Source organism: Leucoraja erinacea, chromosome 15 (genome assembly GCF_028641065.1).
Source record: "Leucoraja erinacea ecotype New England chromosome 15, Leri_hhj_1, whole genome shotgun sequence".
In the NCBI taxonomy this organism is placed as follows: Eukaryota; Metazoa; Chordata; class Chondrichthyes; order Rajiformes; family Rajidae; genus Leucoraja; species Leucoraja erinaceus.
In genome coordinates this window covers 13,373,907-13,390,139 of record NC_073391.1, presented here as the reverse complement: position 1 = coordinate 13,390,139, position 16,233 = coordinate 13,373,907, and the positions used below count along the sequence as shown (strand labels likewise).

The 16,233-nt window shown below is 42.0% G+C and overlaps 1 protein-coding gene across 3 annotated transcripts in view; it reads left to right on the top strand.

The window, feature by feature from the left end:
• The window catches only part of ptprea (protein tyrosine phosphatase receptor type Ea), a 259,188-nt gene that overhangs the window by 52,216 nt on the left and 190,739 nt on the right, over positions 1 to 16,233 (top strand). For 2 of the 3 annotated variants that reach the window (XM_055646691.1, XM_055646694.1), the window contains exon 2: positions 6,774 to 6,846. The exons of the other annotated variant lie outside the window; for it this stretch is intronic. The gene's annotated coding sequence lies outside the window, so the exon portion shown is untranslated. The remainder of the gene's footprint in view (positions 1 to 6,773; positions 6,847 to 16,233) is intronic. 3 annotated transcript variants of the gene reach the window in all.

Genomic DNA, 16,233 nt, shown 5'->3' with positions numbered 1-16,233 from the left:
ATAAAATGCAGAACAGATAACCAAAGGTTGTGATCCACTTGAAAATAATTTTGGTGGGAGAGATGCTCCACCAAAATAATTTTGGTGGGAGAGATGCTCCACTCAGCTCCCGTCCCTCAACTTTTGTTTTCCTAGTACATTGACAAGAGGATTGGTGCATCTTTCAGTACTTATCCAGAACTAAAAAATGTCATTATTCTTTTTTACCAATTCTGGTCTCAATATCTTTCTAGATTCATCTGTCTCCACCTCAAGGTAGAGGTTAACAAACAACACCCATTGCCACCCTGTAGACTAACATTGTCATCTTGATAATATTTCCTCCTATACTGCTCCTGTTAGGACTCTTTTCCTCCAATACCTCCAGCTTCATCTCCAACTGCTCTGATGACAACATTCTTCACATAGGTGCCTCTCAACCATCACCCACCATAGTTTGCAAAGTTAGGAAAAACTTTGCAGCAGGACTTTCGCTGAAGAAGAGTCTCGGCCTGAAACCTCACCCTGAAATGACCTGAAACCTCTTAAAGGATTGGGCAGGCTAGATGCATGAAAAATGTTCCCAATGTTGGGGGAGTCCAGAACCAGGGGTTACAGTTCAAGGATAAGGGTTAGTCCATTTAAGACTGAGATGAGGAAAAATATTTTCACCCAGACAGTTGTGAATCTGTGGAATTCTTTGCCGCAAAGGCAGTGGAGGCCAATTTACTGGATGTTTTCAAGAGAAGTTAGATTTAGCTCTTAGGGCTAAAGGAATCAAGGGATATGGGGAAAAAGCAGGAACGGGGTACTAACTTTCGATGATCAGCCATGATCATATTGAATGGCGGTGCTGGCTCAAGGGGCCGAATGGCCTACTCCTGCATTTAGTTTCTATGTTTCTATGTCACTCATTCCTTCTCTCCCGAGATGCTGCCTGATCCGCTGAGTTATTCCAGCATTTTGTGTCTATCTTCGATTTAAACCAGCATCTGCAGCTCCTTTCTACACATAGTTTGCAAAGTCATTGGCAGCATTGCATTTATTTCTCCATCTACAATTATCCCTTCTCCCAATCAGCAAGGAAAGGCTTCATCTGATCCTAGCTTTCCAGTCTACCAGCCTTCACATCCAACATATAGATCATCCTCCATATCTTCTACCACCTTTAGTGTGATTTCACCAGACGGCGTATCTCACCTTCTTCTTTCAGGACATTGAGCGGATCATTCCCTTCACCATTCTCTGCTGCTCTGCCTTCCCCATCTACCAGATCAAAGGGAATGTTTGAAATGTCCACTAACCGATAACATTTTACAAAAAAATACACTGAATGACATTTTTTATTTGCATTCATGGTGTGAGAACTGTTACTTGTGAGACAGGCATTGTGGTGAATAATTGACGTTACTGTTAGAGTATCACTGGTAAAAATAACATGTTTCCTCCATTCTGTGGTTCTCCGCCGGGCGCTGGGCATCCATTGCCCACATAGTCATATCCTGGATTCTGCAAGTTGCGTGTGAATCCATACACCTACGATTGGTGTTTTACTATGAGCAAACCAGATGGTGAACCCTGCATCAGTTCCAGTCTACAATATCCTGTGTCACCTCGACTTTGCCAAACCACACTTTCTGCCAGGCTTTAAAGAGCTAACGTACATCAGCGAATGTTTCAGAGATTCTCTGATGATTATGTTTAATTATTGGCCCAATTTACACTGAATGTTCATCATGCCACTGAGAAATATGTCCGAATACTTTATTTTATTGCAGAATTACTGATCTCAAGTGCTACGAACATTTGCTTCAATACCTCAAAAATCTCTGTCATCTTGATTGAATTTGAAAAGCATCTTTTCATTTTTATTATCAAGAAAAGAAAGGGACTTGCAATTTGTGATGGATGTGAACCTTTGTTAGGGTTCATTGAAAAGCCATTCTGTGTTGAATAAATTCACTGTTGAGTCTTCATAGTTTACACATACAAATCCATAATGTTGAGTAATTAGCTGGCCAATAAAGAACATATGGACCAAATTTTGGATGCTGCCGGACCTTTGTGTGATCTTCATGTCCTTCTCCCATTCCTCCTGCAAAACAAATAAGACCCCTACTCTTTGCTCATAACTAATTACTCTCATTACGATGTTTAAGAAGGAACTGCAGATGCTGGAAAATCGAAGGTCGACAAAAATGCTTGAGAAACTCAGCGGGTGAGGCAGCATCTATGGAGCAAAGGAACGTCTGAAGAAGGACCTTGACCCAAAACGTTGCCTATTTCCTTCGCTCCATAGATGCTGCCTACCCGCTGAGTTTCTCCAGCACTTTTGTCTACCCTCATTACAATGTTTATTGTTTAACAGCTCATCACCATAATACTTGGTGCCATCCATCAAAATACTGCCTCCTTAATGAGAAATAGAAATAAGAAAAAGTTCCATGGATGAAAATAAGAATTATGCCATTTTAATAAATGTAATAAATGTCACGCATAAACAGCTTCATTCATTGCTAATGAGATTTTATTTTTAATATCTTGGTAGTGTCAGTGAAGTTGTACATTACATGTGATAATATGATTGAAGCAGGGAATCATTTAGTGCACTTGAATAAAGGCAGGGCTTCATCAATAAACAAGATTAATTTAACTAATGCAACAAAAAATAATGTCCCAAAATGTGGTAAATCAGTTCTATTTAAATAACATCCTTAAGCTTACAGTTTGTGTGCTTGAAAGGGTGCCCACACAAGAGTATTGTCTGTATATTTGATAAGATGACCTTGTGTAGGAAGGAACTGCAAATGCTGTTTAAACCGAAGATACTGTAGATACAAAAAGCTGGAGTCATTCGACGGGAAAGGCAGCATCTCTGGAGAGAAAGAATGGGTGACATTCTGGGTCACCTATTCCTTCTCTCCAGAGATGCTGCCTGTCCCGCTGAGTTACTCAAGCTTTTTGTGTCTACAAGATGATCTTGGTTCTGGAGAAGAAGTGATTGAAGTTTTCCCTACTCATACTGAAGATTGACTTCATTCTGGAGGGGAGCTTGGTGGAGTAGAGCTAGAGGATTGCTTTGAGAAAGCCTAGCTAAGGGCCGCCTCCGGACTCATCCATTCCCGTGCCAAGGGGTTTGATGGTGGGAATGGCCTGACCCTTGGGAGTCGCCACAAGTTTATCATTAATTATCAGCCTGAATGCAAACCATCCAGAAACACTAACATTGCAACTGGGCTTGAAGGGAACCTAGCGCCTTTGATTGCAATAAATATTGTCTGAATATTTGATCATTGAACGTAAGGAATATCAAATGACTGTTCCATCGAGAGTGGATGGAACCCATAAACGCTTGCCGTCCAGCGCCTTGGCGTTAATATTACCAACAATCTGTCATGGACAAACCACATCGACACAATAGCCACAAAGTTACACCAATGCTTCTTCTTCCTCCAGAGGAGACTGGAGAAATGTAGTGTATCTCCAAACACGTCCCCCCCCTATTTAGAGAGATGGGGGACAGTCTCCCCACCCCCCATTTTTTTGGTAATCCGGATTTAAAAAACCGATGAAATCTCCGCATTCCTTTCCGCGAGACAGTGGGGGTGTGACTGCTGATCAAGGGCGCTGATTGGACGAGAGAGACGTCGGTCAGCAGGCAATGGGGAGACGTGCGAAAACACTCTCTGCACGGAGCTGCGCCTCATCCGCAGCCAGGATAGATCCCGGCTCTCTGGCGCTGTCCCGTCCCCACTCGAGTGTAGGTTAACCCGGCGAGACAGGCAGAGTTGAGCTGCATTTAGCACTGGATTGAGCCTCGGAAGCCTCGCGTGTGTGTGTGTGAGTGTGCGCATATGCCCGCGGCCGCCAATAAATTGTGTCCCCCCCAGTCCCCCCCTGTCGAGTTATGCTTGTAATAAGGCTCGTACCACGACGTAAACAGAGTATACCTTTAATCTGTACAATAACAACAGCAACTGCAACAGCCTCGTGTAAGCCCAGGCCTCTCTCTCCAACTGCCGACACCCTGGGTTTTCCAGACACATCCGGTTACTGGAGCCTGGCTTCTGGCAGGGTCCTAGTGCCCCTCTGCTCAGCCTTACTCTATTATTGCATAATACCACATCTCCCTTTCTTTGAGAACAAAGGGTGGACTACCTTTGTCTCTGCAGGTCTTAAGGGGTTTATTCTGCCCTTTTGCTGGAAGACCTGTCCCTGATCTAAGCATGCAAAATAGAAATAAAATAACTTACACGTTACCATACTGTGAACTATTCTTTCAGGTTTCAGGTAAATGTAACAGGTTTACAGAACATTTTCACATCACATTTCACTCTCTCTTTTTCTTTATTGTAGAAAACAGATCAATAAATCACAAATCAAGTCTCTGCGGCTTTCTAACCTCTCTCCCACACCTAGTCCGCACAGTCTCTGTGGTGGGGCCCTCTCCGCTGGGTGATGCTGTCACTGGTGGAGCTGGGTCTGGTGGAGCTGGCTCTGGTGGAGCTGGCTCTTCTCCCACCGGTGGCTCATCAGCGTCGACTACCTCACTGTTGGTCTGCAGCGGCACCAAGTGCTGCCGGTTCCTCCTCAGTGTGCCCTGAGGCACCTGGACAATATAAGAGCGAGGTGCATTGTGTGTAGATAGCACTTTGCCCTGGACTCGTGCATCGGTGATCCACACATCCTCCCCAGGTATTAGTGGCTCCAGATTTCTCGCTCCGTGCCTCTTGTCAAAGGATCTTGCGTCGTTCCACCTCTTCTCCCTTTCTTTGGCCCCCAGCGCGTTGTAGTCAGGCAAAACTGGATTCAGCAGGGTTGGAAGGGCAGGAACTGTAGTGCGTAGGCGGCGCCCCATCAACAGCTCGGCTGGGCTATAGCCGTTCTGTAGAGGGGTTGCTCTGTAGGCCAGCAATGCAAGATATGGGTCTGACGCCTTTGTTAGCAGGTTTTTCACGGTTTGTACAGCGCGTTCCGCCTCCCCATTGCTCTGAGGAAACCTGGGGCTGCTCGTGATGTGCATAAAGCCATACTCTGCTGCAAAGGATTTAAAAGTGGCTACCTGAGAACTGGGGCCCATTGTCACTTTTAAGAAATTCACAAATTCCATGACGAGCAAATATGGATTTCAGGTGCACCACCACATCTGTGGACCTTGTCAGTGATAGCAGCGCAACTTCCACATATCTTGAGAAATAATCTACGACTAGCAGATAAGTCTTGTTTTTCAGCGTGAATAGGTCAGCTCCCAAGGTTTGCCAAGGCCTGTCTGGCATCTCCGTTGGCATCAGCGGCTCTTTGACGTTCCTTCGCTCTTGGATGCAGGTTCTACATTTCAGCACCATGTCATTCAGCTGGCTGCTGAGTCCTGGCCACCATACCCTCTGTTTGGCCCGGCCCCTGCACTTTGTCACCCCCAGGTGTCCTTCGTGTAGTCTCTGCAGCACATCACCTTGTAAGGCTGATGGGATGACGAGCCTCGTGCCCCGCAGCAGCAGCCCATCGTGCACAGTCAGCACTGCTCTATCAGCCCAGTAATGTCTCAGCACTCCCTGCAGTTGGCTTTTGTCGGGCCAGCCGTCTGTGCAGTACTCCATCAGTGCAGAGCATGTGCTGTCTGCCTGTAGGTGCTCCCGTAGGCTGCTCAGATAATCTCCACTGACAGGAATGTTGCTGATGACAGAGTCTACATAGATGTTGGTGTCCTCTAGTAGGCTTGTGTCTGTGTGTGTTCTTGCGGCTCTCAGAGGAGCACGAGATAAGGTGTCGGCTGTCCACAGGCTTTTGCCAGGGACATGATCGACTGTATAGTTGTACCTCATGAGTCTCATCCTAAATCTTTGGACTCTTGGTGGGAGGTCATCCAAAGCTTTCCCTCCCAGCAGACTCACCAACGGCTTATGGTCAGTTTCCAGCTCGAATGTTCTTCCCAGGATGAAACAGCTGAACCTTTCACATGCCCACGTCGCAGCCAATGCCTCCTTTTCTACTTGAGCATAGCGCTGCTCTGTTGGTGTCATTGACCTGGACGCATATGCCACAGGTGACCACATGGCATCGCTCTTCTGCAGCAGGACTGCCCCCAGGCCAAAGGAAGAGGCATCAGCAGAGATCTTTAGAGCACTGTTTGGGTTATATAATGTGAGCACTGGTGTGGATGACAGCTCTGTTTTTAACTGATCAAAGGCGGCCTGCTGCTCTGTCCCCCAGTACCAGTGGTTCTTCTTTAATTATTTTCTTGCTTACAAGTCTCCCAGTTCTGGCACCATGTCGAGTTATGCTTGTAATAAGGCTCGTACCACGACGTAAACAGAGTATACCTTTAATCTGTACAATAACAACAGCAACTGCAACAGCCTCGTGTAAGCCCAGGCCTCTCTCTCCAACTGCCGACACCCTGGGTTTTCCAGACACATCCGGTTACTGGAGCCTGGCTTCTGGCAGGGTCCTAGTGCCCCTCTGCTCAGCCTTACTCTATTATTGCATAATACCACACCCCCCATATTTTTCTAGCAATTTCCGTGCCTGCACTTACATGATTTTGCTTTGCTACTGGAAAGTTAAATTGAATACCAGTGTACTTTTTGTGATTAAGTCATTTTTATAATATCAGGAAGAACAGTGAATGAATCATTTAATCCAGTCTGATACATTTTCTGCACAAACTTCCGGCTCAGGATTAGCCCTGTTGCTTATTTGTATAAACAATGTAGATAATAATTTTGTTCATCATTCTAACTCATTTTCCATGATATCATCCGGAAATATAATATTACAAAAATGTTTCCACATAGGTTGATTAAAATTAAGCTCAATGGCAATGGGACAGGGGAACCGACAGGGAAAAGACTGATGGAAACAGATACGGTAAGTGATGATTACAATGTTTCTTGCATCACGCATTTGTGGTAAATTTAACTTGGAATATCATCTGCAGCATGTGAAAACCCCTAACAAGATCAAACATGTTCATAAAATGAGGAAACTCCACTTCTATTTTGATTAGAAATTGGAAATGATTAAACAATAACTTACCACATCAGTGGCAGGATTTTTTTTTCCCTTCAAATATTACTCTGTACTACAGTTAACTAGTAGTTAGATATTTTTCCTCAACCCCACCCCCGTCTGTTATTTGCAAATTTAAATCAAATCTGGACACTGATAATCTGAAAATCAGAAAAAAAACTCTGAAAATCCTGTAAATACTTAGTAGATGAGACCACACCTGTGGAAAGAGAAACATAGCCAGTCTGAAGAAGGGTCTCAACCAAAAATACCACCCACTCCTTCATTCCAGAGATGCTACCTGTCCCGCTGAGTTACTCCAGTGGTTTGTGTCTATCCTCGGTGTTAACCGGCATCTGCAGTTCCTTCCTAAACATCGTCAATATTCAGGTAGATTCGGGATATGTCTCCAAAGATGCTGCCTAACCTGCTGAATATTTCTAGCATTATTTGCTTTATTTTAGCAACTGAAATGCCCAAGTATTAATGAATAATTTTGCAATTGATACACTATTTACTTTCAAATTTAATTTCTGAAAATGTTTGAGATATTATATTTTGTGAATGTAAGGCCACTTAAATGCAAGCTTTTGCTGTGATGCTCACAATTCTAAGTTAAATTGGCTTGGTGATAAAATATGGATTCATGTCACTAAATAGCTGATAAGTGGAATGTTTAAACTAAGATGCTGTGTGCTTATTAAATGGCCAAAGTAAATGCATACTTTGTAATGCATGATTAAACTTTCTGGGCAAGATGTTCTACAATTAAAAGGAAGTCAGAAATTTTGCTTACCACCTTTTGTACCTGAATTGATTGCATGCACACTGACACATGGGTAGGTGGTAATACCCATTTTGGGATAGCTCATGATAAGAGCCAACTTGGTGTCCAAAGTATTATAATATTAAAAGGTCCCCTCTCCATAAATACTCTCCTACATTCTGCAAATTGTAGTTCCATAAATGCTGATTTTCCATATTAGGACTGGAGACCTGGACTAGCAATCTTGAGATATGTATACCAATCTCACCAGTGCAACTCTGGAATAAATAATTGTTACTACTGATGAGCATGGCTGTAAAACCAGATGGTTCACTCATGCCCTTCATTGGAGCTATCCTTAACTAGTCTATTTGTCATCCAGACCTTCCAAATAAATTGATTCTTAAATACCCTCTGAAATTGATGAGCCACACAATTTAAGGACAATTGGAGATGGGCAAATTTGCCCAATGATATCTGGACCATGATAAATGAATACCTTGAGAAAAAAGCTACCACACCAATGCCGTTTCCAAACAGCCATGCAGTATTGCTCCGGCCTAGCTGGGAATCCTGTTGGGAGCTTGATAATAAAAGAGTTGATGATTATGCTGACTCCCAAAAACTCACTAGGATCAGTATTGGGCAGGTATGATGTTCACAAGCTCATGACAAATTCTATTTCTCGTTCTCCATCAAAGTGAAGGATGTTGTTTGGTATTTATGGATAAATAAATCTTGGCATTAAATTGCTCCATGGCTCTTAATGTTCTGCTCAACACATCCCTAATCAAAGGAAATTGAATGTTTCTTCTCAGTCCCATTCTGTGGTGTATCAGCCATTTCTAGGGATGATGCTTTATATAAATAGATGTAACTAAGTTTAACCCTTCATGTACTGACAAACTGGAAATATTTTAGTAAATGTTTCCTTGAAGAAAAGTACACGTCACACCGTGTTTTCCCAACAAAATTGATATCTGCATCTATTGTGACAAGTTTTTGTTTTCCTGTCAGATAAGAAATAGAACAGTATGATCCTGCTAGCAACATTAATCACTATTTATATAACTTGAATCTTGCAATGGAACAATTTGTGAAGGTTTTGGAAATTGTCACTTTTGCATTCCTGATGAAGAAATTGTAATTTTGTTACATTAAGGTTGTCACAAAGATAATTCTGTGAGTGAAAAAATATCCATTACCTTGAATAATGCTGGGAATCCAAAGTTCTTATTATTAGGTTTCGTGCACTCCTTTCATATTTCTGTAATTTTGGATTCTGGACTTCCTTCACTTACTTTCAACACGAGACGATACAATAGAACTTTATTTATCCCAGGAGGGAAATTGATTTGCCAACAATCATAAAAACACAAAATACATGAGATACGAAATTAAAGTGATAAGTGGAAAGGCTTGGGGGATGTGCAAAGATTGGGTGTGATGGGGGGGGGGGGGGTCAGTCAGTTTCAGTCTACCCCAAGGCAGCAGAGCGAGGAGTTGTTATGTTTGATAGCCACAGGGAAGAAGGATCTCCTGTGGCGTTCTGTCCTGCATATTGGAGAAACCTGTCTGTTACTGAAGGTACTCCTCAGGTTGATCAGTATGTCATGGAGGGGGTGAGCTGTATTGGCCAGGAAGCACTGCAGTTTGAGGAGCATCCTCCCCGACAAGACCACCTCCCATGAACCCAACACCGCCCCCTGGATGGAGCCAGCCTTCCTGATGAGTTTGTTGATCCAATTGGCGTCTGCGGCCTTCGCCCTGCTGCCCCAGCACACGGCATCGAAGAAGATGGCACTGGCTACCACTGATTGGTAGAACATCTGTAGAATCTTACTGCAGACATTTGAGGAGTGGAGCCCTCTCAAAAAGTACAGCCGGCTCTGTCCCTTCTTGGACAGGGCCTCGGCATTCCCACACCTGGTACACTCTGGTAAACTGAACATCTACACCATTGATGGAGACAGGGGACAGGGGTGATCCTCTAAAGTCCACCACCAATTTCTTAGTCTTGTCGATGTTGAGCTGCAGGTGATTCAGCCCACACCGCTCAAAAAAGTTGTTGACTACACCTCTGTATTCAGCTTCCCTCCCCTCACTGATGCAACCCACAATTGCAGAGTCATCTAAAACTTCTGCAGGTGGCAGGAGACGGAGTTATATCTGAAGTCCGAGGTGTAAATGGTAAACAGGAAGAGAGAGACCACCGTCCCCTGTTGAGCCCCATGTGTTGCTCACCACCATGTCCGAGAAGCAGTTCTGTAGCGTGACATATTGTGGTCGTCCAGTCTGGTCGTTGAACTAATTTTAAACTATTTTTTTGTTCAAATAGTTTTGAACTATTGTCCCATTTGTCATTTCATCTCCCTTCTCCCCTCATGCCATCAATGGCGATGTTTACTTACTCCTTTCCTTGTTATAATTTATCTGCATCTTATTTCCTTTCTCTATTTCCTGTTATGATGAAAGGCCAGCTAAAATATTTTTTTCTCTCCCTTTGGGAAAAGCATGGCTTTGATTATGGTTTTGTGCTTTCAGTCTTTGCTTCCTCAAACCTATTGTAGACGAACATTTAACATAGAAGTGATCTAGAACAAAACTTTCCTTCCTTTGCACTCTCAACTTAGTGAGTTCTTTAGTGAACTCCAGCAGTAACTGTGGTATGGAATTGAAGGGTAATATTTACATCATAACTGTTTATAATTTAATTGTACATGATGCACAATGTGGCAAATATAATAAAGCCAAATAGCAATTTAACAATGACAAGGGTCAAATACATATGTATATAACAAAAACAGATTGATTGCAGTAAATATTATTTTCTGTGAGGAAAATATTTCAAATATTTTAAGAATGGAATGCAAGAGTATTAATTGGTAACTTCCCGTTGTGGATCAACTCATTTCACCATTTATTAACTTACATTTCTTAAATACTTTGTTGCGTTGAAATTGGAGCAGGCATTATTTTGGTGAAGATAGACACAAAATACTGGAGTAACTTAATGGGACAGGTAGCATCAATGGAGGGAAGGATTGGGTGATGTTTCAAGTCAAGACCCTTCTTCAGATTGAGTCGGGAGAGGGAGACTAGAGATATGGAAGGGTAAGGTGTGAAAACAACCCATCAGAGGTTTATTGTTGGCTATGGGGAAGGTGACAACGAGGCATACAATCAGTAAAATTAATCAGGAAAGTGAAAACAAGGGTAACTTGAAGTTAGAGAAATCAATATTCATACCGTTGGATTGTAAGCTGCCCATGAAATATGAGGTGCTGTTCCTCCAATTTACATTGGGCCTCACTCTGACGGGGGAGGAGGCCCAGGACAGAAAGGTCAGCATGGGAATGGGAGGGGGAGTTAAAGTGTTTAGCAACCGGGAGATTGCGTAGGCCTAGATGGACTGAGCGGATGTGTTCAGCGCTTGGCTTGGCCTCACTGATATATAGGAGTCCACATCTGGAATAGCGGATGCAGTAGATGAGGTTGGAGGAGGTGCAAAGGAACCCAATATATCGGCTTTTCGGTCCATAGTTGTCTCTGATGCTCTTCTTAAATCTAGAACAGTAACTATCCTCCAGTCGTTTCCTGTGGCGAATGAAAATTAAAAAATATCCATCAAAGCCCCAATTATCTTCTCCCTTCCTTGTCATAGAATCCTGAGATAGATTATATCTGCATTTTTTCTATCTCTATGCATCCAGGACCTCTTGCACTCCACTCCATCTGTGTTAAGAATATTGATTGTGGGTACTACTCCATGAACTCTTTGTCTCTGAGGTGAAGGGAAGTATTTTCATTAAGGTCCTTGCCCATATCCCCCTCCCTCCACACATGGATGACCTTTTGTTTTCTAAGAAAGCGCTCTTTATCCCGACCATCTTACATCTGACATTTAAAGATTATCTTTGATATCTTCTAAATCTTACCTGTCAAGGACTTTTCATGTCCTCTTTTTCCCTTCTAAGTGTGTTTTAAATTCTCTTCTATGCCCTCTACGAATTGCATCCCTATTCTGAATGGCCTGTATTTTGAAATTGTAACTCCTGTTTCTGGATATCCTGGCTATGGTAAACATCAATTCCAAAGCCAGCAAAGGTTCCATCGTTTTGATGGCTCTTTCTTCCATATCTTCTAAAAATGCCTGCTTCCATGAGGTAAATTGTTTGCATTAGTGTTCCCTGTGTTATTTACAGCCTGCCCTATTCATGTTAATTTCTTTACGTGTGGTTGTCCATAATGGACAAGTGCACTTCTTCAGTGCATTTCACCCGACCTGCTCTCAGCAGTTGGTAAACTTCTGCAATTTTCCCAACATACCACCAACATTGTTTCTTTGTACCTTCTGTTACAATTCCCCCCCTTGGTTTACTTGCAAAATGTGTATTCACATTACTAGTCTGCAACATTGAATTTAATTTAGATGGTCATTGGTATCTTTCAAGTCCTGGGATAACCTTTGCTGAATAAATCCTCAATTATTCAAGAAATAGGTTTGAGTATGTAGTATGTTTACAGAAATATTTTACGTTTCGGGTAGAGACCCTTCTTCAGACAGAGAGTTAGAGGAGAGGGAAACCAGAGATATGGAAGGGTAAGGTGTGCAAAGGACAGATCAAAGGTTCATTGTTGAGGGAAGATGACAACGAGGCATACTATCAGAAAGACAGTGAAACTAGTTGGCGAACTAGTGTGGGGAGGGATGGAGAGAGAGGGAAAGCAAGGGTTACTTGATACAATTATACAATAATACAATTTATTTGTTGTCATTTGAACCATTGAGGCTCAAATGAAATTTGGTTTCTGCAGTCATACAAACAAGTAGAAGAACTCATGTTCAAGGAACTGCAGATGCTGGAAGATCGAAGGTACACAAAAATGCTGGAGAAACTCAGCGGGTGCAGCAGCATTTATGGAGCGAAGGAAATAGGCGATGTTTTGGACCGAAACCCTTCTTCAGACTGATGGGGGATGGGGGTAGAAGGAAGGAAGGCTCCTCCTCCTCCCTTTTCCCTTCCTTCTCCCCCCCCATAAGTCTGAAGAAGGGTTTTGGCCCGAAACGTCGCCTATTTCCTTCGCTCCATAGATGCTGCTGTACCTGCTGAGTTTCTCCAGCATTTTTGTGTACCTAAGTAGAAGAACTCTACTTGAAGTTAGAGTTGGGTTGTAAGCTGCCCAAGCGAAATATACAAATATTTGACTATGTGAATATTAGTCAGTTTAAACTTCTCATTGAAGCAGGAGAGGAGGTTGCAGAAGTTCCAGTCCTCATTAGCTTCAGCCCTGGCCCCAGAGTTTAGAGGATAGCTTGCATTGCACCGTTGTTTTAAAAAGGAGAGTAAGTGATAAATCATGTCAATGGAGCCAGTTACTTTATGTTTGATTGTGGGCAAATATTGGAATCCATTATAGGGGCAGTGTACTTCTTTAATTAGACTAATTGGAACAGTCAGCAGGGATCTATTAAAGGTAGATCAAATCCCATTAATTTGATTTCGTGGTTTTAGATCTAACTAGGTGGATCAGTGAGGGCAGTCCCACATGTCAGGATGGTCAATAAAATAAAACATATTGCAACCAAAGTCAGTTTTGTGGCTTAAGATGATAAAGATGGCCTGGTTAATTAGACAGAAAGGAGCATTGAATCCAAACATCTGCAGGAAAACAGTGAATAGGTTGGAGTAGGTGGAGAGCAGATTTAAGAGGATATTGCCAGTTCAGCTAAATGGAACATTGGAAGCTATGAGGAAAGATTCAATAAGCTATTGTCATTTTCTTTGGACCATATGTGACTGTGTGGAGACTTATTTGAGGTGCTTAAAATATCAGGGATCAAAATAGAATAAATAGAGCAAAGTAGTCAACATCTATGGAGCATAGATTTAAAGTAATTAATAGAAGGATTAGAGGGAGATGAGGATTTATTTCACTAGGTAGGTAGGACAGGCCTGAAACTGCAGTATGAAAGGTTGTGAAAACCCTCACCACATATAGAATGGTTATTTAGGAAGGAACTGCAGATCTGGTTTAAACCGAAGATAGACACAAAAAGCTGGAGTAACTCAGCGGGTCAGACAGCATCTGTGGAGAAAAGGAATGGGAGATGTTTTGGGTCAAAGAAGGGCAGAAAGGCTCGACCCGAAACATCACCTATTCCTTTTCTCCAGAGGTGCTGTCTGACCCACAGAGTTACTCCAGCTTCTTGTGTCTATAGAAGGTTTGTTTGTTTTACCTTGTTTGCTTCAGTTTGCAGGTCTACAGATCTAGTGCTGGAAACTGGGAGTAATTTGTGAAGCTCTTTTTTGATCAGCACCAACTCGATGCCAAATACCTACTGTTTCATAATTTTCTCTAGGTTCCATGACAACAACAACAGTAGTGCTACTGCTCAAGGATTTTCAGTATTTGTTTCTTTGTTTGAAGAGCTGACTGGAATAATATAATTTATTTTCTTTGAAATAGTCAATGGGGTTCCTGTTCTTAATAGTATTGTATCTATCTTTTAAGGTAGAACAACTGTGACAGTGGCAGCATTGTCCAGCTAAATGTTTCCAAACTATAAGACAATGTAATTCCCAAAACAAATTTTTAAGGCAACAATTCTTCTTAAAGACGTTACATTTTGTGTCGATACCAAGAATTCTTGCATATAAAAGAGTACTTTTATGTAAAAAACAAAAGTACAATTGTATGTCACTCCCACATTGCATGTTGGCAGTCGAAGGAGGTATTGACTTGCTGAGTTCTATTTGGAAGTGTGTGTTAGCAGACTTTACAGGAGGGGGTTGTGAGGAGACACTAGCTGCACTGTTGATAACAGAACGCTGTGTGTTCACTGATATTTAATTTCAATGTCTTCAACGCATTGTTATAAATGAATTAAAATGTATTAAATTAAACAATATTCCATATTTTGTTCATGCTTTAAGCGTGATTGATCAGCGACGAGAATCCCTTGTTTCATATAATGATACTTATGTGATGATTCCACTTGGATTCAGTTACCTACATCAACACAGAATAAAGTATGGAAAGGAGTTTGGTGCCTTGGGAGTATTCCTGGGACAAATGTTAGTGCATTTGTGTAGGATACAAGGAATTGTTGCTCCACCACTCATCCTCAGCCACAATCACTCTTCTCCTATCTATCCCCAATACATCCCCTCTCCTACAAACCAGGTATTGTCATGTTGCAGCCAATTTGGTTATGGGCAAGGGTCCAAGATTTGCAGGTTCTGTCAACATTTATTTCGTCAGTGATCATGAGTCTTTGCCCATTCTATTCCCTCCGCTGTTTCTAACCAGAACCCAAGCCGTGAGCAACTTCAAGGTCATTATTTTTTTCATTTGATCTTGAAGTGTGAGTACATCATTTTGCTATGTTTCATTCTGCTAGTTTGTTTAGTGAATATACTTGAACCAGTTTCAATTAAATTTTATTGCAGAAACCTGCAAATGGGAAAGTACTATCCGGTCAGATTGTACTCTTTCTCATGGTTTGAAACAGACCATTGAAGGTATTTTTCAGTTTAAGCTAATGACTGGCACATAAATAGGAAGCAGTGCTGGTTTTAAGCATAACTTGGATCCATTGGCTGCTGTGTACTGAATAATGAATTAAAAACTAAAGTGCTATACTTTGTCCTTTAACCCAGAATATTCTCAGAACAACAGCACGTCATGAAACCTAATAGTAAGTTTAAACGAGAACTTACCAGTTCGAAGTTTGATCTGTATTTTATGAGATGTTACGATGAGGGATTACGTGAAGAACCCATCCAGCACGCAGCGCGATATACTTCAAAGCAGCGGTGTGGAATCACAGAAAGACACAATAATTGAAATAAACATAGTAAAGAAAAGGAGAACTTAAATACCAGTTGATCTCTATAATTGAGGAGGGCACGTAATCCCTCATCGTAACTCCTCATAAAATACAGATCAAACTTCGAACTGGTAAGTTCTCGTTTAATCTTACTATTTTTCTTCGGAGTCACGCGAGTGACTACGTGAAGATTTTAAAGCTATGTGATTTCAAACCGTGTAACAGTTCATACTTCACTCGCTGCCAAAGTAATTCGAGGGAGGAAGTATGTTATCGTAATCAACCATGAATCTGTTTGTAAAAACAATAATGGTGTTTATTAAACAATAACAAAAAACAAAAATGCTCCCCCGGGCATAAATTATATATTTGCAGATTCTAATATTTTTTCTGCAAATGATACAGGTTCTGCCAGTGGCTTGTTATAAAAAGTTTGGAATGTTTTCTCCCTAGACCACCACGCTGTAGCCAGGATGTGGTCCATAGGCATGTCCATCCTCTTAGCCGCCGATGTGGATGCTGCCCTGGTGGAGTGAGATTTATACACGTTATTATTTACTCCCAACAGCTCTCAGCATTGAGCCATCTTGAAATAGTTTGGCTCGTCACCTGACCATGAGGTTTCTTGTGGCTGACCCATAGCTTT